Source organism: Lissotriton helveticus, chromosome 6, assembly GCF_964261635.1.
Source record: "Lissotriton helveticus chromosome 6, aLisHel1.1, whole genome shotgun sequence".
NCBI classification, from domain to species: Eukaryota; Metazoa; Chordata; class Amphibia; order Caudata; family Salamandridae; genus Lissotriton; species Lissotriton helveticus.
In genome coordinates, this window is record NC_136067.1 from 1997787888 (window position 1) to 1997810364 (window position 22477).

Here is a 22477-nt window from a genome sequence, read left to right on the forward strand (position 1 = left end):
TTGTCCAGGTGTCTGAGACGGCAGCACGGCGGGGCATTTGCACTGGTGGAGCCACCGCCTCCAGGTTGTGTAGGGTGCAGGAGAAGGCTTTGTTTCGGACTCGCCGCCATGTCCGTTTTATGTTGTTTTCATTCATATTTATCAGATAGGGTGGCTAAGTGTCGTCGCTTAGGCCACGGTCCTTTAGGCGGAAGAGCAGTGTGTTTCGCATGCAGTTCCCCGCCATGCTAGATTTTCGGTGGATTGCAGGGGAACCAGGTTCGAAGCTATCCCGCCTCGCTGCCCTCTGCAGTGCCCATTTCTCGTAATCACACTTTACTGGACTTCATTTTACACAGACGTCAACAATAGGTGTCAGGCGCTCCATTTTAGGAAAAATCCGATCTTGGGAGCACTTTCAGTAAGCACCTGAATATATCTTAACAAGTCCTTGGAGTAGCGACTTTCTTGGGCTACGATTTGGGCAGCAGCTATCGGGGATTTTCTGGGGGATTCATTTTCAGGGGTGCATTTTTCTCCATCAGTACATTGTCCACGTAGAGGTTTCGACTGCGTCACTTGGCAGCTGTCTAACACCAGAACAATTGTGACATAAGCATTGGTGGCTTTGGTACAAGTACAGGAAGCAAGCAAGATGTAGGAGGTAGCTAACAGTGTGTCACCAAATAAAGTGAGCTTTGTTTTTTTACAAAAGAGTAACTATATTAGGTAGTAGGAACTTGTCAGCATCCAAAGGCAGAATCTCTATCGACATGTCACTGGGAAGACTCTTCCATAGTCTAGGTGATTAGAACTTTCCTTTCTTGGGGTCTTCATCTCTTCTGAGAAGGAGCATATTTTCAGGGAAGTGTCTTTAAGGGAGAGTAACTTTGAGGTCTTCATAATGCCCTGGGATGAGGAGGTGTCCGTAGGTAGAATGGTAAGGGGACAAGTTAAATGTTATTAATATAACACAGAACAGTGCCAGGGCCATCCGCTGACCTAGCATACCAACCAGACTCTGTTTCTAGACTCGTATTCACTGTTGCCTCTGCACTACGCTACTGTTTGTCCCACCCTACCCCTTCCAAGATAATATCATGGACAAACCAGTTCTCTTATCTGTCATCTGGCTTGAACATGATAGCATAGGGGGTATTGTGGGCCCCTGCCTCTTTGGCGAGTATATATTCTGGTAGGTGAGGGAGGGGGGGCAGGGCTTTTAATGGATGTGTATTGTTTCACCTGCAGGAACAGCGCTGGAGACCTGCCCTACTCCCGTGGGGGGTCACCAGAACTAACTACAGGTAGATATGTTTTCGCACTCGGGGGGCAGTGGGCATCCCGCTGCAGCTGTCAAACATGCACTCTATCTTTTCTATCCCCACTTAGTGTGGACGTCTCTAGAAGGTGTCTGTGCGCTTCACATTAGGAACAGACCTGTAGGCGGGTTTGCTGGCACAGTGGACTTTGTATACACTGCAGGGGGCTGTGTCTGATCCCTTGGACACAGGTTTTACCCCTGGTGGGCCTTCCTAGCCTTTAATCCATCTGTGGTCGATGATTGAGTTGTTTTGAGTTAGGTATTAGGTTCTTCTGTTCAGCGCCCAGAAGGATTTTCATCTCTTTGGCAGTCTCCCTAACATTGGAACCCCTGGGAGGACACTCCCATAGTTAGAGTATTTATTTTGCGAGTTTGAAAGGTCTTTGACAGAGATTGGCGGCACGACGTTTGCTGTACCAGTATGATTAGGTGGTCTACCAGTTCTCCCACTGACAAGCAGGCTTGGACTCTGTAGCTTGGTGCCATTTGGCCCCTGCCCTTTTCCCCTGATTTCACTTTGGTAGCGTTTTATATTCTTGGTTGTGTTCCCCAAGTTGCATGAACCACGCTGGGAAACGACCCTACCCCTTTGGGGGGGTCACCGGACGTATTACCAAGTAGAGGGCCTTACCCACTGGGGTTGTGGGACTGTGGGCACAGCTGACTGGGTATAGGGTTTCTAGAACGGGTATGTCCCTGTCCTCCACTAGTCTCTATTAAGGGGCAGTCACTCCGGCTTGTACTTGACTGTCGTCAGCGCACAAATATTCAAGCATGGTTAGATAAGGGCAGGGCTACCGCTTGAACTACTTATTACATACGTCCGCCAGTACCTCTATGTTACAGGCATGCCCCTTTTCCTCTCTCCGGTGGTGGGATAGCAATCCTGGGGGCTATCTAGCAAGCAGGACAGGGTTGGTCTCTACCACTTTGTGCCATTTAGGGACAGCAGGTGGGTCTACCGTGGTTGGGACCACAGCATCTCAGCTCGCCACGGTTCTATAGTCACCCACTTAGGATGCAGTGTCTGCCCTGACGTTCAACATCTGTCTTTGGGGCTCTAAGAAGGGGGCAGGCGCTTTATTCCACCCCGGGGAAGAATTACTGTGGGATTTGGTGAGTATGAGCTTAGCAGGCATCTCCTGCGGGATATTGGGTGTTCCCCTTTTATTTGTCCGAGTCAGGGCAACTTGAGTATTCCGTGGAAACAGTTTCATGAACCCCCTGTGCTATATTCTGTAATGTCATTTTCTGTAACATTTCGGAAGACGGGGCTTATCATGCATCACCTTATGAGGATGAAATGTGTACCATGGTACAACAACAGGCGCTCTTATAGGGTCTTTATCCTGTTGGGCTAGGTAGATTTTGCTGACCGTTGTTGCTGGTTTTGGGCTTTCACTGGCCCTTTTTTCTTGTCCAAGACACTCTTGGGTTTCGTCCTATGTAGACCTTTCCACGCTATCTGGCTGGCCTGCCAGGGCGCGGAGCAGGTACAAGGAATAAAACACACTGGGGCCAGGGTGTGGGGTCCTGGATCAGAACGCCCAAGTTTGGAGTGCAGCCTTTTCTATTCACAGGACAGGCGTATCTGGTTCTCAGGCACCTCTCTGAGAAGTACATTTAGGGCAGTCGGATTTTGGTAATTAGGGTGTTGTATGAAAGGAGAGAAGGTTAGCTCTCCCCTTGACAAGGATGGAAGAGGTCCTAGTGGCCTTTACAACACATATACGGTCAAGGCACTGCCACTTACTTTGTGGCGTCTAACCATGTTTTGGCTTACATGAGTTACTTTAGTACCTGGTGGTTAGTACCTGCGGTCTGGACTAAGGGTTACTCAGGTCTCAAGTGGCGATCTTATCTCAGCATATGTGACTAGCAGGCCATTTGTATGTATCCACTGGATAGGGTCATAGGAGTGTATTTGTTTTATGTGCAGCCAGCAGAACGCTTTTTTAGCTAGTATTTCGGATTTATTATCATGGTTGGACACCTCTCACCAGCCGTGCGACTGTAAACCGGGTCACTCTACAGTGTAATATTTGTTATCCTTTTTGTAGCAACTACACCGGTGCCGCACAGGGGGCCCTTTCAGTTTTCCTCACTTGCCTGGTTCGGGTTATACCCGAGACAAATTAGGAAAGGTTATCCTAGCTAGGTGAGGCAGTCAAGTCTGGACCTCCGGAGGGGCGGATAGGGACCGCCTCAGCCATTTACAGTAACGAATGTCCTGGTCCTCTTTTGCTAGGGTGGTTGATATGGTGCGCTGCACCGTCCTTCGAGTGTCAGCCAAGTATCACCGCCTGGCTTTCTCAGGGGACCACTACTACAAGCTAAGGGTAAGGCTAGGATTTTGTGGAATTTTGCCTTTGGACTTTCGCTAGTCTGCATTCTGGGGCCCAGTATTTTGTCACTTGTTGGCATGTTCCAGCCAGACAGGTTTTTGGCGTTTCAGGAGGGCCTGCAATTGTTGTTTGGGTTTTACTATTAAGGTCCGGAAGTAGGCAGGTATCACAACAATCTATTTCTAACTGCAGGGGTTTACACGCAGTGGAGGCCTCTAAGCTAGGTGCACTGGCACTCGAGTGTTTTGAGACAGCTTAGTTTGTGGTTATTCAGGTTCTTAGGTTGGGAGAGCTTAGGCAGTTTTTGCACGCAGGGACGTGCGTGCTGGGAATGTATTAGTGTCCCAAGCTGCACAACGTGGTATAGGCACCTGGCTAAGGCGCACGCTAATAGCCTCCGTGGGTTCCTCGAATGCCCAAACTTGGCGACGCGGGAGGCTTGCGCAGGCAGGCGAGTGCGGCAGGGGTGTCGCTAAGCGGCAGCCAGGCAAGGGGCTTGTCCAAGTATGGTGGGAATTCGTGGATGGCAGGCTTGCTTCATGAAATGGATCCTCGAGACGGTCCAGGACAGTCTAATTTCCAGCCCTTTCCAGGCTGTGGCTATAGCTTCCAGATAAGTTCTTGGATTGGGGTGTGGGTTGACACCTTGCAAAATCTTGCAGTGTCTCTTGATCGGACCCAATTCCCTTTATTTCCCAACACTGACCGTGACACCTGGTGCGGCACCAAGGACCTTTTTCTTTATATTGCGCTGGTCATCCGGTCATGTCATGGCACCTGATAGATCAACCACATTTAACTCACGGTGGGTTTCGCCACCAGTGGGGGACAGGTAATTTTCAGTGGTCAGACTTGTCTCCATCTCTGTAGGCAAGGCGCTCGTCAAGGGAGGCGCTGGAGCCCAGACGCAGGAAGTCCTGCGCTGTGTGTAATTCAAAGGGCAGAGGAGACAGGACGTCATTAGACTTGGGAGACCTTACGCCATGCGCAAGGGGCTTTGGGAGGATATCTTGACACTCCTGCCCGATTTATCTTGGACCGATTCTGGTTGGTTAGGGGTGAGGCCCTAGAAATAACACGCTAGAAATAGTAGGAAGTATGCCGGCCTTGGTGGGGGGCCCTGGCTGCAACGGTCGCCACACCCAGGGCTGTGGCGGAGTTACAGGGCAATCCAGAGGCGGAAAGGTACCCGGGAGTACTCTCTTCAGGAGCACAATAGGATGCTGAGGCCTAATATCCCCAGGAAGTCTGTGTGGTGGATCCTGGGGGTGCAACGGCGCCCCGCTATCCTACGGGCGTTTGGAAACGTGTACCACCGGGGGTCGCTTGAACGCTCCGCCCCTCGTAGGGGGGGGCGTGAGCAAGAGGGTGGACCAATGGTTCACCGGAAAAGGGAGGGGCTATCTCCTCACCACAACCGCTAAGCAACGATTGGCTAAGGCCACGTTGCAAATTGGCCCATCAGGTGGTAGGCCGCGAGGGGCGGCTTGCCTTTGGATCGTCTGTAAGATAACCCACCTTGTTGGCATGTGTATATGCTAATAATCCTGCAGCTACTTTTCTCCAACAAAAAGTTGTCTTGTCTGCTTATTTCTGCAACATGCATGTTGCTGCAAGCGGGCTGGTGAGTGGGCCGATATTGGCATTATGCAGGCCGACCGACATGTCCCCGCAGGGGACACAAGTAAGAGGGCGGCCCCCATAGTGCCACAAGATGGCACACGGGTCAGCCCAGTGCTTTGAGACCCGGAGGGTCCCGCGCGTCACTTCCGGACTGATGTGGGCAGGGGGAGAGTATATATTCCTCCCCGCCCACCGAGCGGCCTCTTTGTCCGCTGTCCCCTCACCCTGACGCCGTTTCCCTCCCTACCGCTTACCCGGCGCTTTCAGGGTGGGGGGGAAATGTCTTCTAATCTTTTCTCATTTGTGTTGCAGGCGGAGTTACAGGGCGATCCAGAGGCGGAAAGTTACCCGGGAGTACCCTCTTCAGGAGCACAATAGGATGCTGAGCCTAATATCCCCAGGAAGTCTGTGCAGTAGACCCTGGGGGTGCGACAGCACCCCGCTATCCTACGGGCGGTTGGAAACCTGTACAACATGGGGTCGCTTGAAAGCTCCGCCCCTTGTAGGGGGGGCGTGAGCAAGAGGGTGGACCAATGGTTCACCGGAAATGGGAGGGGCTATCTCCTCACCACAACCGCAAAGCAACGATTGGCTAAGGCCATGTTGCAAATTGGCCCATCAGGTGGTAGGCCACGAGGGGTGGCTTGCCTTTGGATCGTCTGTAAGATAACCCACCTTGTTGGCATGTGTATATGCTAATAAACCTGCAGCTACTTTTCTCCAACAAAAAGTTGTCTTGTCTGCTTATTTCTGAGACATGCATGTTGCTGCGAGCGGGCTGGTGAGTGGGCCGATATTGGCACTATGCCTGCTACACCAGGGTGAACAAACCAGCAGATACCCAAACCCACCTGCTCTATCAGAGCGCTACCGGCAATGGAACCTAACGTCGGAGTGTCCCGGCTCAGCCGGCTAAAGCAGAGCAACCCTGGCTGGGGTCTCCAAACTACAGTACATGTAGAGCCTACGGTCCCCGCTGCCCTGCCTGCCAAAGCAGAACACAGCGGGCAGGGAGTCAAAATATGCTCGCTGACTCACGTGCGTGTGAAAAATACAAAAGCCCTGCTCGCTAAAGCTGAACAAAGGGTACAATGATATATAACCAAAAGGAATGCCTGTAATGGCAATCCAAAAGAAATTATATATTATAAGTAAGAAACGAAGAGTATTACTTTCCCAACAAATAATGGAGCGGCCGCCAAAGTTAAACTGACGCTGATGGCACCACTCAAAGGTGTTTCAGTGGCGCACCCACCGGAAGTCCATGTATGGCGTTTACCTCGTGGTAGCAAGCGCGATAATTACTAACAGATGGCGCTGCTGCTGGCTCCCGTGAGGTAAACGCCATCAATGCACGAGTACTAATAGGAAACCGTGCAAAACATGCATGAGTTTCAACTAAAGCCTGGAGCGATTCCAGGAGTTCTCTAACAGTGCTTACGCACTGTGTAGTGAGACCTAATGATTGATTCCTAAAATGGACTGGGTGACTTATTATAAATCATCCGCCTGGGCACATCACGCTGTGTTCCGGGGGAGTGTTGAATACACAGAATTCCAGCTGCCTCTCCTCTCCCAAGCTCTCAGTAGATTCTTCATAAGAGACACTTTGGTCCATTTATCAAAACAGGCTTTCAGGTAGCACGTTTACTTGGTACACTCCAGCTAGCACACTGCGTAGTGCAATTATACTGCAATGTGTAAGCCATCCTGGGAGGCCAATATATATCTTCTGACGGGGCTGGGGTGGTGTGAGGGGGCCGAGCAGCCCAGCTGAAGATGAACTGTGATTCTGGGCAAATCACTTAAACTCCCTGTGCAAACCAAAAAAATGAATGTGTCATTGACATAACTGCTGCTTATGCAAAGTGCTCCAACACCTTTGGGTCGAGTTTGTGCTATATAAAACTACAGTGACAACATAACACACATTCTCATTCATCACCGTCACATTCTATTAAGGTGAAAGGAAAACATGCTTTATGAATGGACAACTTGCTAATTTTGTTTTATTTCATTGTTGTCCATTCTTTATTAAGCAGCTCGGCTGATTTCACCTTTTCACTAGGGAAAGGTCACTACACGCACACAGTGTTCAATGGACACAGTAATTCTAGGGTATGACTCTGTTTCATTGTTTACTTATGTGATGATATCAGTTCAGGGGCTTAGCATTCAGCAGTGCAGCAGGAGTAGTAGCACTGAAGCCCAGAGGTGTCAGCAGCCCATTGCACCCCAATTGTGGGTTTCTTTTACTACCCACCAGAGGGGCAAAAGCACCCACGCTCCACTTGCTTCTTTGCAGTATTAATTGATTTGCAGCATGCTCTGACCTGGCACCATGTTACTAGTTGGTGAGAAAAAAGAAAACCCGTGAGAACCCTCAGAATGGGCTATATTAAGATCACACTCCAAAAAGAGAGAGTTTTTTACAGATAGACAAGAAAGGACTGGGTAAAGTCAATATTCAACAAAGATGTTTCCTTTGTGTGTTCATCACTTTAGTTATCATACATTCCATACAACTATACTTAAGACTATCAGAAAGACCTATAGATGAGTGAAAATATCTCTGGCACGTGGATTTGTGTCTTTGTTTTTATATTTATTTTAAGACTTATTTCAGAATAAAATCAATACAATACATTAATTCAAGTTTAAAAATCATCTGAATATACAATATTCATATAAATGTCACAAACTACTAACATATTTCAAAAACACATAGTGTACATAATCCTTTTACAAATCTCACTAAACAATTTCAATAGTTGCATAAAATGTTGCTCCTTGTGTCATATTAAGATCAGACATACTGTCTCTCACACGTACACACAACCCTTCTCACACAAATGTCCCGTACACACAAACCTCGCGCACATGCACGCACATATGCACACAAAGAGCCTTCCACACATACAAGCACGCTTACACACATGACCGTGCTATATACAAACTCAGGCACACAAACACAAGCCCCCGATATAAACACACAAATACAATCTCCTTATCTATACACACACATTCAAACACACACACACACAAACTCCCTATATACATCCAAACACACACGACTCTCCACAGAGACACCTAAGCTAACCACACGCACACAACTTTACTGTAGATACCTAAGCACACATTCATGCACACACATCCACAAACGCGCAGGCAAACCCCCACACATACACAAACACCGAAGCCCACAAGCGTGCACTCACAATCACTATGAGTGGTTTTGATTTACTTCCGGTTGCGCCGGCTCTCTCTTCATTGAGCCGTTGCTTATACAGCAGAGTAGCCAGGAGGAACCTGCCTGCTGAAGGGATTGTCAGTTGTAACCTTCCTGCCTCACCGCCCCAGTCACAGCTAATCTACAGGTGAGAATTCCACACACAATTTTTTTTTCACATATACCATTTAGCATACTGTTAGGAATCCAGAAATGTGCCCTAATCTTGGCTTTAGCACTTTTTTTTAAAGATTTTTATTTTAACATAGAACTTTAAGCTAATTTCAAGTCCCATTTGATTTTGTTACAAAGTCTATGGAAAGTCTGAGGAAGAAGCCAGGTAAGTAGCTATAAATACTGCATCAAGTATGGTGTGTAAGAAGGTCACTGCATTCTAATTAGTTGTTGTTTTACATCGAAGCTGGAGTGTGCGGGCCTGTTTTCTTTACTTTCACAAAACGATGCCATACCCTAGTCATGCTAATATCCAATTGCTGCAAAGGGAAAAACAAATAAAATGCACATGTACCGAGAGAGCATGCTTGCTTTTTGTCACCTTGCTCTAAAGCATACACACACTATAGTTACTGTTCCAATGTATCTTGTTAATGGTATTTCGGGTTTAGGCTACTCAGGCACGGAAAGGGCCTTGTTGCTTGTTGGCAGTGCCTTACTGTCAACTGGACGTCTCATTTCAGTTCAATTTATCCTTCCCTCTTGCGTTCATCTCTTTACTTCAACACCAGAGTGGATTTTGACACCATACATAATTTTCTGTCCTATACAGCTCTATTCGCACATTGATTAGTTACGTAACATTACAACTCTACTACCTCCATACGCATTCTTGATTTAGGCATTTTTGTCGGCTGCACCAATTGTCACACAATTAAACATTTTCCGTACTTGCCAATTATTCCATCATCTGCTTCATAATCTTCAGATTTGATTAAAAAAAACTCACTTCTAGCTCAAATGGCTCAAATGTTCCCAAAAATACAGCTTCACGTGTTACAGCGAGGTGGAAGGCCCCTTGCAAAGCTGGAATGGTCTCTCATTGCTAAATATGGGTGTTAAATTGGTAATAATAGTGCACAAACCTATCTTCTTTATGTACCTGTTGTGCATCTTTCTGCATTTCTCTTCCATCTTTCTGCACCTATCTTCCTCTTCCTGCACCTCACTGTCTTCTTTCTCTACTTCACTTGCCTCTATATGCATTTCTCTTGCCCCTTTCTGTACACCGCTTGCATCTTTTTGCATCTCTTTTGGTTCTTTATGCACCCCTTTTGCCTGTGTCTGCAACTCTCGTGCCTGTTTCTGTATTTCTCTTGCCTCCTACTGCAACTCACTTACCCCTTTCTGCAGTTCTATTGCCTCTTTCTGCAACTCTCTTGCCTCTTTCTGAACCTCACTCTCTTTTTTTATGTATCATTCTTCCCTCTTTCTGTACCTCACGTCAGTCTGCACACCTGTTTCCTATTTCTGTATCCCTTTTGCATGTTTCTGCAACTCTCTTGTCTCTGTATACAGTTCTCTTGCCTCCTTCTGCACTAGCCTCTTTTTTTACCTGTATTCCCTTTCTGCACCTTTCCTACCTTTTCTGTACCTCTCTTGCCTCTTTCTGTACATCTGTTGCTTCTTTCTGCACCCCTCCTGCCTCTTTCTGTACTTGTCTTGCCTCTTTGTGCACCTCTCCTTCTTATTTCTGCACCTCCCTTGCCTCTTTTTACACCTCTGTTTGTTCTTTCTGTACTACTCTTGCCTCATTCTGCATCCCTTTTACCTGTTTCTCTACCTCTCTTGACTCTGTCTGCACCTCTGTTCCCTCTTTCTGTACCTCTTTTGCTGTTTCTGCAACTCTCGTGCCTGTTTATGGAGTTCTCTTGCCTCCTTCTGCACCTTTGTTGCTTCTTTCTACATTTCTCTTACCCCTTTCTGCACCCCTGTTGCTACATTCTGTACTTTCCATGCTTCTTTCTGTACCTGTCTTGCTTCTTTCTTCACCCCTGTTGTCTTTTTCTGCACTCGTCTTCCCGCTTTCTGTACCTTTCTTGCCTGTTTCTGCATCTCAGTTGCTTATTTCTGCACTTTTCTTGCTTCTTTCTACACCTCGGTTGCCTCTTTCCGCAATTCTCTTGCCTCTTTCTGAAATTCTCTAACCTGTTTCTGTACCCCTCTTGCCTCTTTCTGTACCCGTCTTCCCTCTTGGTACAACTGTCTAGCCTCTTTCTCCACCTATCTTCCCTCTTTCTGCACCATTCTTGACTCTTTTTGTACCTCTGTATCTTTTTTTTGAACTTCTTTTGTCTCTTTCTGCACCCCTTGTGCCTCTTTTAGGAACTCTGTTGCTTATTTCTGCACTCCTCTTCCTTCTTTCTGCACCCCTCGTGACAACTTCTGCACCTCTGTTGCCTCTTTCAGCATCTCTGTTGGTTCTTTCTGCACTGTTCTTCCTTCTTGCTAAACCTCTGTTACATCTTACAGCAATTCTATTGCCTCTTTCTGCTCTTCTCTTGATATTCTGCATCCCTCTTGCCTCTTTATGGACCCCTTTTTCTCTTTGTACAACTCTGTAGCCTCTTTCTACACATCTCTTCCCTCTTTCTGCAGCACTCTTGCCTCTTATTGTACCTCTGTTGCTTCCTTCTGCACTTCTCTTCATACTTTCTGCACACCTCATACATCTTTCAGCCCCTCTGTTGCGTATTTCTGCACTCCTCTTCCTTCTTTCTGCACCCCTCATGACTCATTCTGCACCTCTGTTGCTTCTATCAGCACGTCTGTTGGTTCTTTCTGTACTGCTCTTGCTTCTTACTGCAGCTCACTTCCCTCTTTCTGCACTGCTCTTGCTTCTTTCTACACATCTGTTGCTTCTTTCAGCAATTCTCTTGCCTCTTTGTGAACCTCTCCTACCACTTTCTTTACCCCTCTTGCATCGTTTTGCACCGCTGTTGGTTTTTTCTGCACAGCTCTTGCTTTTTAATACATCTCACTTGCCTCTTTCTGCACTTATCTTGCTTCTTTTTAAACCTCTGTTGCTTCTTTTAGCAATCCTCGTCCCTCTTTCTGCACTTCTCCCTCTTCTTTCTACACTCCTCCTGCCTCTTTCTGTACATCTCTTGCCTCTTTGTGCACCCCTCCTACCTTTTTCTGCACCCCTCTTGCCTCTTCTTGCACCTCTGTTGGTTCTTTCTGCACTGCTCTTACTTTTTTCTGCACCTCACTTGCTTCTTTCTGCCACCTGTTCCCTGTTTCTGCACCTTTCCTGCCTGTTTTTGCACTACTCTTACCTCTTTCTGCACCCCTGAGTTAGAGGTAGTTTTAATTCCCTCTGCTCTTACAGGGGAGATCATGCCAATCACAGGGGTACCCCAACCAATAGTGTTCCCTAGTGTATGTAGGTGTTTTCACTGTATTCAAAGTATCTTTCAGCATATCACTGGCCCTGGGCCTCCTTAGTCAGAGTCAGATACCACCAGATACCACCAGTAGCAGTCAGTTATAAGCTGGGGGAACAGGATGACTTTGCAACAAGGGCTTTTTCTGCACCTCAGTTGGTTCTTTCTGCATATCTCTTGTTTCTTCCTGCACCTTTCTTTGTCTTTCTGGACTTCTGTTGTCTTTTTCTGCATTTCTCTGGCTTCCTTCTGTTTCTTTCTTCCTCTATTTTCACATGTCCTACCTCTGTAGGCATAGTTAGAAATAATCATTTAAAAAACCTTAGAAAATCACAGAAAAAAAACATAGGATTCAGGGACGTTATAGTTAGAAATTATTATTTAAAAAACCTTTGAAATTCACTGAAAAAACTATTGGTTTCAGGGACATTATAGTTAGAAATTAGCATTTAAAAAACCTTAGAAATTCACTGAAAAAAACACCCTCAAACTTTCAGGATAGGAGCTGACCTGGATAGATCATGTCAAAAATTATGTAATATGTGACGTCATCAGCAGTGCATTGCAGGGGCGCGAGTTACTGTTAGCTCAACTAACAGTGGAATTTGTCTGGTTTTGTTCGAGTGAAGTTTCCAACAAACTGTAACGTCCCTGAAACCTATGTTTTTTTCAGTGCTTAATATATATTTATATTACCTACTGGCGGTCACCAGTAGATAGTTATAGTTAGAATCTAGTTTCCATAGGAAATGTGTTTTTTGATTTGCTAATAACTTTGGCGTTGTTTGACGAAGCTTCGCAAAATTTATTCATCAAGCAGAGGCTGAGAAAAAAGGGGTCCCAAAAAGTGTTTTCTCTATGTTAATTTCCATAGGAAACTTTAGCCAAGGCTACAGCTCATTATGAGAATCTGTCCCTTTCTTATCTTATCTTATCTTATCCAGAATTTGTACAGCGCACATACACCCGAGGGTTTCATGGCGCTAACCAACAGTGCTAGGGACTAAACCCATGCGGGAAAGAGGGAGGTTACGCCAGCGTCTGCACAAAGAGCCATGTCTTAAGTTGCTACCTAAACTGGAGAAGAGTGGTAGCGGAACGAATCTCCAGGGTGAGGGTGTTCCATAGCTTGGTAGCAAGCGTGGCAAATCTACGTCCTCCTTAGGGTTGGAATTTGAAACGAGGAATGATCAGGAGGGTTTGAGAGGCAGACCGAAGATTACGTGAGGGGATGTATTTAGGCAAAAGATCCTGAATAAACTTGGGGCTACGAACATTAAGGGCTTTGAACGTCATGCAGGCGGTTTTGAAGAGAGTGCGCTGTACAACAGGAAGCCAATGCAATTGCTTGAGCAGCGGTCTTGTGGATTGCCAGCGAGGGAGGCGATGGATAAGTCTGACGGCTTGGTTCTGAGCCAGCTGCAGACGCTTGCTGAGGGCAACCGGAAGGCCAAGGTAAATGGCATTAGAATAATCTAAGTGCGACAGCACCAGGGCCATTACAACCTGGGTCAAGGCAGATTGAGTAAACAATCGGCTGATCTTCTTTATTCTGCGAAGCTGAAAAAAGCATGGAGACACTACAGCATTAACTTGAGGTCTCAATGAGAGCTCATCATCAATCACAACCCCCAAGCATTTCACAGATTTGGATGGATTGGGAGGGGGGGCAAGTTTAGAAGGCCAGTAATGAGGTCCCCAGAAAATCTTACTTTTGCCCAACAGAACCAATTCTGTTTTTCCAGGATTCAACTTGAGATGGTTACTGTCCATCCATTGACCTATAAAGAGCAAGGTGGATTGAAATTGAAGGGCAGATTCAGGGGAGTCATCGATGGTGAAGGTGAGTTGCAGATCGTCTGCATAGTTGAAAGTGGTTACTTTTAAAGATTTTAATAGATTTAACAGGGGGAACATGTAAATGTTAAACAAAATCTTTGATAAGGAAGAGCCCTGCGGAACTCCGCAGGTGATGTACAATTTAGATGAAGAAAAGGGGGGGGAAGACCTACAGATTGGGAACGGGAACTGAGGAAAGACCTAACCCAGTCATGTTCGGGGCCGCGTATGCCGGCTAGTTTGACACGGTCGAGGAGGATGTCATGGTCGACCGTGTCAAACGCGGCTGACAGATCAAGCAGAACCAGGGCCTGGGGAATGCCTAGGTCTGCATTGTGGCGTAAAGAATCCAGAACTGCTGTAATAACTGCTTCGGTGGAATGGGCTGGGCGAAATCCCGCTTGGACAGGGTCTAAAAAATCCGACTGTTCAATGAAGTTAGAAAGATGAGTGGTGACATGAGCTTCCAGGACTTTCGCCAAATAAGGTAACAAAGAGATAGGCCTATAGTTCGAAAGAATGGCAGGGTCACAGCCTGGCTTCTACTGTAATGGTACTACCAAAGCCTCTTTAAAGGAGCTTGGAACCACGCCCGATACTAAGGAGCTGTTGAGAAGGCTCAGTATGGGCAGGGGAAGGGCAGTAATCACCTTTTTTAAAATCTGGGGTGGACAGCAATCATGAGGGGAGCCTGACTTGACCCTAGCTGTCAGGGCAATTAGGGACGGGACATCCAACAGAAGAAAGGAATCAAGGGAAGAAGTATTAGAAATCAATGTGGCATCATGGGGAGTAGGAGGGGTAACTGGGATCCTGGACTTGATAAGCATGATTTTATCTTGAAAATATTCATTTAGGGTATTACAAAATTCTTGCGTGGCTTTAGGTTTGGGCTGGGTTCTTGCTGGATTAGTGAGTTTGTCAACAATGGAAAAAATGCCCTTCAACCTATTGAGAGAGTTTTCAATAACGTTGGAAATAAAATCCGCTTTGGCTGATAGAACGGCTTTCATATAGGTAGAGCGAGCAGCCAAATATTGGGTTTTCACGGAAGGATCATAATTCCTTCTCCACTCACGTTCCTTCTAACGGACCTTGAGTTTCTCAGCCCGGAGGTCATGGGAAAACCATTTGTGAGCGTCAGAATGACGCAAAGTTTTTGACATTTTTGGGGGGACATGTGTGTTACTGGCTTTAACCAGTCATTCAAGAATATTAGCTGCAGATTGATCGGGATCGTCATTATTGGCGGCAACTGAATTCGGCAGACTATTAAGAAAAGCAGAAATATCCAAAGAGCCCAATTTCCTAATCATGCCTTTATTAATTTCAACTTTAATAAAAGGTTTAGGGATGGAGATGTAGAATTGAATCAAAAAGTGATCAGACCATATACAGGGCGAGACCGTAGGGAGTGAAACGCTGAAATTAGAACTCCAAATCTGGTCCAACATATGTCCTCTAATATGCATGGCAACATCAATATGGTGGCTGAAATTGAGTCCTGTGAGTAGATCCCTAAATTCGCTTGCTGCTGAGTCTCCAGACCCATTATCCGCCCAGTAATTGAAGTCACCAACCATCAAAATCTTAGTGTAGGCAGTGACCAACATAGCCAACTGATCGCACAGAGAGAGTGGGAAAGCGGGCATACTTTGAGGGGGTCTGTGCATTAGTATACAGAGAAAGGTTCCTGCCCCAGAGTCAAACCTGATCACCAAATTGTCGACTGCTGGGAGGTCGAGAGACGTCAATTTGGTAAATGCTAAAAGTTTTTTTTTATGGCAGCAACTCCGCCACCCATTGTACCTGAGGCTCGATCTACCTTTAAGATATAATAATTCTCAGGAAGGGCTGCTAGGATATCAGGTGAGAAATCCGCGTTAAGCCACGTCTCTGAGAGGAAGAGAATGTCAGGTTTTTGATCGGTTAAAAAGAGAAAGATGTCCAATTGATGCTTTACTAACGATCTCGTGTTAAGATAACAAATGTGTAGTTGTTGTTGAGTGTTAGCTTTAATAAGGCCTATAGCGCATGGGAGGGGGGATTGAAAAATACCTAATTGAGTAAGATGACTGACCATAGAAGGGTCAAGAGGTCTAGAGGTATTACGAAGATCTAACAGATCTTTTAAGGGGTAGGTCAGGAGGGAAGATAGGGAGGTGGCCCCTGGTCCCGGCCCGTCACGGACGGGCGCAGACGGGCTTGCCTTTGGCGCGCCCGCTAGCCCGCCCGCTGCGCCGTTGAATGGTAATGTTCATTTTATCAACAGAGAGGAGCGCGGGGGGCAGCCAGCAACTAGAGCGCTCGCCCTGCCTTCCCCTCAAGATGGCATCCGCCCCTCTCTCGCACCAGCACCTTAATCGGCTGTGGGAGGAGAGGGTACAAGGAAGAGGTAAGGAAGGTTTAATGTGCAAATAGCAATGCTTGGCTTAAAATTCAAAGTGCCAGCAAGGAACACACAATTTTTAAAACAAGAGATTCGATCGTGACACAAAGATAAAAATTAGTTAAAATGAAGCGCAATTTAAACACAAGAGACTGCCTGGCCTAGTAACCCCCGGCTTTCCGCCTCAAGGGTGAACACAATGTTAATCTCTGTGGCCGCGGTTTTTGGCGCTTGATATACTCCGGGGGGGCGGGAGGCAGCCAGCAACTAGAGCGCTCGCCCTGCCTTCCCCTCAAGATGGCGTCCGCCCCTCTCTCGCACCAGCACCTTAGTCGGCTGTGCGAGGAGTTGGTACAAGGAAGAGGTAAGGAAGGTTTAATGTGCAAATAGCAATTCTTGGCTTGAAATTAAAAGTGCCAGCAAGGAACACACAATTTGTAAAACAACAGATTCGATCGTGACACAAAGATAAAAATTAGTTAAAATGAAGCGCAATTTAAACACAAGAGACTGCCTGGCCTAGTAACCCCCGGCTTTCCGCCTCAAGGGTGAACACAACGTTAATCTGTGCGGACGCGGTTTTTGGCGCTTGATATACTCCGGGAGGGCGGGAGGCAGCCAGCAACTAGAGTGCTCGCCCTGCCTTCCCCTCAAGATGGCGTCCGGCCCTCTCTCGCACCAGCACCTTAGTCAGCTGTGCGAGGAGTGGGTACAAGGAAGAGGTAAGGAAAGAGGAGAAGAGGAGAAAAGGCACCATGTGCCTGCAGTGCAAGAGAAAGCCACACACAATGCCAGTGAGGAGCAGCAGGGCCACACAGTCCACACAAACAGTCGTGTAGATCGAATATTTTGTCTGCCAGGGTGATTTTGCACCCTTGTGGTCCAATAGTGGCACAAACAAAGACTTGTGGGCACCAAGTGATGTGCAGTAGAGAATCTTTGCAGTAAACACATAACATAATCTCTGCTGGAGCAGTGTGTGCAGCTCTGAGATGGCCTAGGAAGAAATATTCATTGAACCCCGAGAGTTTTGAAATAAGGCTTGGGGTGCTTGATAAATTCAAATACAAATAGACCCGAAGTGCAATTAGCATTGATTCCTCTCAGTTTTCCCTGCGGTCATTAATTTCTTCAGATTTTCCTGGAAATCAAACTTGTTTCCTTTACGGCTATAACAGTCGTGGGCAGCGCCTTATATAAAAATGAGATTTATTACCCACGGCTCATGCCTGACCATGCGTTTATTCAGCACACCTGCCTGCTCGGTGAGGAGCCAGGGCTGGCCTAGCATGGATATGCACTGCAGGCAACAAAGATGTTATGATGGGGTGGGGAGGCGCTTCATGCACGTTTCAATCCAAAGCATCAAAACTCCAAGTCAAAGTCCTACTTAATATGAACACTAACCAGCAACTTTAAACAAATGAATACGTCTGACAAAGAACAACGATCCTCTCACCCAACAGCTGACCTCGCCCCATAGAGGCATGACTACCCATGTGAGGTTGTAAATAGTAGCAAATCAATGCGCTGCATGGAAAACGGAACGGCTTATCACCATCATTGAAAACAAAATGTTAAAACAAACAGCATATGTAGGGGTCGGTGGGGGAGGACATGCAGACATGGAAGGAGGATGTTGAATTGTGCTTTTAAAATGCTTCACATTCCTGTGCTAAATAAATAAAATGCCTGTTTTTAATCGTGCTCAAAATCAAAAGAGAGGGGGAGCAGCTGTGCGACAGAGTGCCTTCCCATGCCTGTTTACAAAAGGTCAGAGCACAGAGCACTGAAAAGATCATAAAATGCACTGAGCAGGAACCCAAGAAAATATAGTCCCCAAAGAGCCTAAATACACTCTACTCATAATGATTCAGTACTTAGTTGCTGCTGCCTGGAGGAATGAAAGAAAATAAGGAGGGAGAAAGAGGCAGGACTGACCACTAGCAGGCAAGGATTTTTAAAGGACATGAAAACAAACAAATGGAGAGCAGGGGGATAGCTTTAAGTATATAAGAGAAATTACAACTGGTTTTGAATGCTCAACCTAAATCGGAGGGAAAAAGAGGCAGGACTGACCACTAGCAAGCAAAGATCTTTAAAGGCCACTGAAACAAACAAATGGAAAGCAAGGGGATCTCTTTAAGCCCACAGGAGAAGTTACAACAGGTCTCGAATGCTCAACCTAATGATGGTTTGAATGCTTTAATTATTCTCAGCCACTGCAAATTACTCAGAGCTGCATTCCATTCCATCATTGTTCACTCACCATGCCACCTCAGTTTGGACCCAGTCGTTTCTCCAATAGGAACAGTCTAGCGTGGATTACCAGGCCATGTCCCCCCCAAGCCAGAACAGAAGCATACCTAGATGGGTTTTGCCGTTATCAAGGTTCATCAGCCAAGTATGTCTTTGTTCCAGTGGCACGGTGTGCAGGGGACCCAAAACAGGATATACCTGAACACTTAAGGCATCCCACTGTAGTGTACAAAAATGATGGATGGAATGCTTGAACTAATCTCATCCACTGATATTTACTCAGGGCTGCAAACCTTACCACCTTTTGTGTGTTTGATGTTTCCCAATAAGTAGCAAGGGTGTGTCCAGACATGGGTCCCATGCTCGCTGTGCCATTGGAACCAAGCTGACTGAAGAGTCCCATACAGGGCCAAACAGGTATTGGGGTGTTTGTTCTCCGGTTCAGGGAGGAGTTGTGTACTATATGGATACATAGCATGATGTAACGCCTAATGATGTGCTTACTGCACACACTAATTTTCAAGCTCTGCAAATTTTCATGCATGCAATTTGTACCTGATTTTAGTAGCCTGTTTGTCTTGGGCTCTTTATATTCTGTTGTAAGCTGTAATGTTATAATTTTTGTAAAGCTTACTCGGGTACATACAGAGAGCGAGTCCTCATACAATCAACAGAATACATTGTGAGAAGGTCCACAAATAATATTTGTCTCTCAAAATGAAGTTAGGAGAGAATAGGGTGGAAAATAGCTCTAAAAGTAGGTTTTTAGAAGAAGTCAGTCAAAGGCCTTGAGGAAATAATCCTGTAGAAATGGATCTGGCATTAAGTTCTCTCACAAACCATTTTATTTGTTTCATTCATTCTTTTTATTGCTTTCATTTATTGATAGCAAGGGTGGGCAAAGTTTGAGAAACTGTCATACAAAAACTATGCATCAAAGTAGGCCAACATCGGCTAATGTTGTGGGCAATATTCCAAACTTTCCCCACCCCGAATGCAGACAGAAAACGTTCCACCAAAACTGAAGTGAGTTTTGATAGCAAAAGCATAAACAACCTGATTTCATGAACAGCTGGGGTGCAAGACGTATTTGAGAAAGGGCCTTTGTGAGCTAAAAATTAAGACAAAATTATCCAAGATGTGGCACTAAAAGATAAGATATTGACTGAGGTGGAGCCTGAGGGCCTGAGGCAAAACTATTGCTATTGTAAATTAGACCCTTTGAGCGGAGGCAAAAAAAGCAAACTATAGAAGCGATGATAACATTACAAATCATTATTGTTGGTGCCATACTAATATTAGGAATTGTGGTATGATCTACTGTGAAAGTACAGCTCCTATGCCCTTTTGACTGGCATCTACAGTCACCAAACATCTTGTACCCGGCTTAAAAGTTGATAAAGCTGGTGCATCCGTTATGACATTTTTAACAGAAGTAATAGCATGTTTAGCAACATCATCCCAAATGAAATCAACATTTTTATATAAAAGGTTTCTATGGGATTGAACAATGATGGAATATCCTTGAATACATTTTGAGTAATATTCACTCATCCCCTAGAAAGATCTGAGAAAATCTCAGTATTTAGGAGGAGGAACATCTTGAATTGCCTTTACCAATGAAAATGTTGGATATATGCCAGTATCAAAAATGCCATGACCCAAGTAATTCAATTCTGTTTTGCACATTTTACACGTATCCAGTTTGAGGGTGTTAGAACTGGGGGTCTCTAGTTGGCAGAGGAAGGTACCACTGTCCAAATAGGGACCCTTGCTTCTAGTCAGGGTAAGGAGGAAACACTCTTTAGATAACCCCTGCTCACCCACTTGGTAGTTTGGCACGAGCAGCCAGGCTTATCAAAGGCTATGTGTAACGTATTTGTACCAATACTCACAGTAACACAGTGAAAACACCACATACTGACTCCACAACAGTTTAGAGGAATAAAGGTATTTTAATCTAAACTACACAAGACCAAAACGACAATAATTCAACACACACAGTTCAAGAATATGGTTTCAAACGAGTTCTTAAGGTTGCGTTAAAATAATCCACAGTTGCATCACGTTTTAGCCAACAGTACCTTTAGATGCGACAAAAGATCCAAGTGAAAGCTGTAGCAGTGAAAAGGAAGTGATGCATCACTCCAGAGACCCTGGGGAGGCGATGCGACAATCCCGCTGGACGCAGAGGGGGTGTTGCGGTGACTCCAGTCTGTATAGGGAGGGATGAGATACCTTGCGTGGATTCCGGTGCACAGGTTTTGGTGGAAGCGGCTGGCAAAAGGTACGATGCGACAATCTTTTCCTCTTGCGGCTCTTCGATGCGATGTCTCTGCAACGACTGTTGCAGCAACGTGAAGCGGTCCACAAGCAAGCGGTGCGACAATCTCACCCATTGTCAACAGGTTCTGCGACGATACTCGCAGCGTTGGTAATCTCCCCCCACCAGACTGGTGCGTCCCGTAAACAACAACTCTGGCAGCGGCAACAGGTGCTGCGACGATCTCGGCCTTCATAGCGTCGCAAATTTCCTTGCACTGAAAGGGATTCACTCTGCAAGGGAGCAATGCGTTAAACTTTGCTGAAAGTTCTTTAAAATCTTGGTTTCCAGCTTCCCAACACAAGTACAACTTCCAGAGGCACCACAACTGGCCCAAGCACTCTAGGGAGGACATAACTCTCTCAGCAGGGTACAGGGAAGCTGGGGGTGAAGTCCTTTTTTTCCTGGGACTTCTTAACAGGGAGCCAGCTCTTCTTCAGGCCCTTGGAGATTCCTTCAAGCCAGGGGACACAGCACACAGCAAAGTCCTTCCCCTCTCCTTGGCACCAAAACAACTACTGGTCAGTCCAGCAAAGCAACAGCAGGATAGTCTTCCTTCTTCAGTCTTCCAGCTTTCTCCTTGGCAGAGGTTCCTTCTTGATTCCAGGATGATCTAAAGTTTAGTTGTCCAGGGACCTGTACTTATACCCCAAAAAGTCTTCGTTCCCTTTGTGCAGGAGTGCTCTGAACCCGGTCCAAACCAGTTCTGGAGCACTCTGTTTACATGACTCCTTCTTTCCTTTCACAGTGCAGAGCAGAAACATCAGACGCCCCACAAGAGGTGGAGCCAGCATTGTGGAGGGAAAGCACAGCCCTGGAGCACTTTGTTGGCATGATTTGTTCTCTCCTTTCACAGTGCAGGGCAGAGGTATCAGATGCACCACAGGTGGTGGAGCCAGCACTGTGGGGGCAGGCACAGTCCTATTCAGGTCCCAGGTGCAGCTCCTCCCTCCCATCTAGATGTAGATCTCTCTATTCACCACTGGGCGGACTCATTCTGCCTCCTGGAATCCCCCAACCCTGTCACTCACAAACCAGACAGTCAATCCAACAACAGCCAAAGGCACACAGAAATGTCAGACAAGAAAGTATCCACTTTCTAAAAGTGCCGCTTTCAAACACAGGATTTAAAAAATGCCTTTCCTATACTGTCTCTCACACGTACACACAACCCTTCTCACACAAATGTCCCGTACACACAAACCTCGCGCACATGCACGCACATATGCACACAAAGAGCCTTCCACACATACAAGCACGCTTACACACATGACCGTGCTATATACAAACTCAGGCACACAAACACAAGCCCCCGATATAAACACACAAATACAATCTCCTTATCTATACACACACATTCAAACACACACACACACAAACTCCCTATATACATCCAAACACACACGACTCTCCACAGAGACACCTAAGCTAACCACACGCACACAACTTTACTGTAGATACCTAAGCACACATTCATGCACACACATCCACAAACGCGCAGGCAAACCCCCACACATACACAAACACCGAAGCCCACAAGCGTGCACTCACAATCACTATGAGTGGTTTTGATTTACTTCCGGTTGCGCCGGCTCTCTCTTCATTGAGCCGTTGCTTATACAGCAGAGTAGCCAGGAGGAACCTGCCTGCTGAAGGGATTGTCAGTTGTAACCTTCCTGCCTCACCGCCCCAGTCACAGCTAATCTACAGGTGAGAATTCCACACACAATTTTTTTTTCACATATACCATTTAGCATACTGTTAGG

The 22477-nt window shown here is 46.3% G+C and overlaps 1 non-coding gene across 1 annotated transcript; it reads left to right on the forward strand.

The window, feature by feature from the left end:
- Positions 1 to 2954: 2954 nt before the first annotated feature.
- On the forward strand, positions 2955 to 3079 carry LOC144765467 (U6atac minor spliceosomal RNA). The gene has a single exon (XR_013597448.1). It is a non-coding gene; the product is annotated as a U6atac minor spliceosomal RNA (small nuclear RNA).
- Positions 3080 to 22477: the final 19398 nt, after the last annotated feature.